The sequence below is a fragment of the Topomyia yanbarensis genome, chromosome 2, assembly GCF_030247195.1.
Source record: "Topomyia yanbarensis strain Yona2022 chromosome 2, ASM3024719v1, whole genome shotgun sequence".
NCBI lineage: Eukaryota > Metazoa > Arthropoda > Insecta > Diptera > Culicidae > Topomyia > Topomyia yanbarensis.
This window is the reverse complement of record NC_080671.1, coordinates 197,504,963-197,506,105: the sequence shown is the minus strand read 5'-3', so window position 1 is coordinate 197,506,105 and position 1,143 is coordinate 197,504,963. Positions and strand designations below refer to the sequence as shown.

Genomic DNA, 1,143 nt, shown 5'->3' with positions numbered 1-1,143 from the left:
GCCAAGGGTTAAATTCAAAATTGTATTGGATTTGAACAATAGTGCACAAAGTTCGCTGCCATAGAGGCCAACCTTCAATACAATACAATGCTAATATCTTATATGGATCAATTATTTTGATTTTCCACGGTTATTTGATATTTACAATGATATATCGTTCTAACATGATATGAATAATGTTTTTTGAAAATTAACTTTAGCAAGTCTCGAACAAAGGTACCTTGCCTTGTCCCTCACGGCAAGTTTGCAGCTTTTGCTGTCTAGGTTTTATCGCATATGTTCGAGTGAGGGACTTAACGCTTATGGTTACTGGGGTACTTAGTGACAAAAATCCTAAATCGTATTTTTTAATATTCGTATATTCAAAAGTTTAAAACTTCTAAAAGGATTGCCTTTTTTATTCACATTTTAGCGCACAACAGAACCATTGTTGTGAATATTGTTAATTTTGAGGGTTATTAAATTTACGCGAGCAGAAACAGGTCGTAAAACGACAAGAATATCGGAAGAATCGCCCGGCTGTCACACATGTGCCTTGCCGTAACGGTTTATCGGTTAGACTTGGCGACAAGATCCAGTTCGTTCTTCTTCGTGATTTGGTACCAGTTGGACGAACCCTCAGCAGCATTATTCAACTCATCAGCCAATCATTCGGCAATAGTCTAGATTTTGCGGAATGCAGCCTCACGGGCACCGGTGCACAGAAGCCAGATAGCCTGGTTCACGCAACGCAGTGTGGAAACATCAACGGCCTGACGACGCACAGTACCGGCACGACCAATACGGGTCGAATATTTACGTGATCCCAAGTTGATTATGGATGGCACCGCAATTTGCAGCGGATTTTCCTCGGTTAGCAGATGCATTATTTCGACTCGGACAGCTTCCAGTTTTTTGACGTGATTCTTGGTGTGCTTCTCCTTCACTGCGATATAATCCGATACGGAAATGTCCGAAATGTGGGTATCCAGCGACCGAACAGCTTGATGTCTGGGAGTACCGCGGACGAACTGTGCTTGATTGAATACCTGGGCCTGGACATTGTTGCCCTCAAAATTTTCAATCGCCTCAATCTACGACAAGAGTGTTATTTACGTTCTACACGTCAGTATTTGACAGTGGCCGGAAAGGTTTCCCATTGTT

At 42.1% G+C, this 1,143-nt stretch overlaps 1 pseudogene; it reads right to left on the bottom strand.

The window, feature by feature from the left end:
• Positions 1–398: 398 nt before the first annotated feature.
• On the bottom strand, positions 399–1,143 carry LOC131682596 (small ribosomal subunit protein uS7-like; annotated as a pseudogene).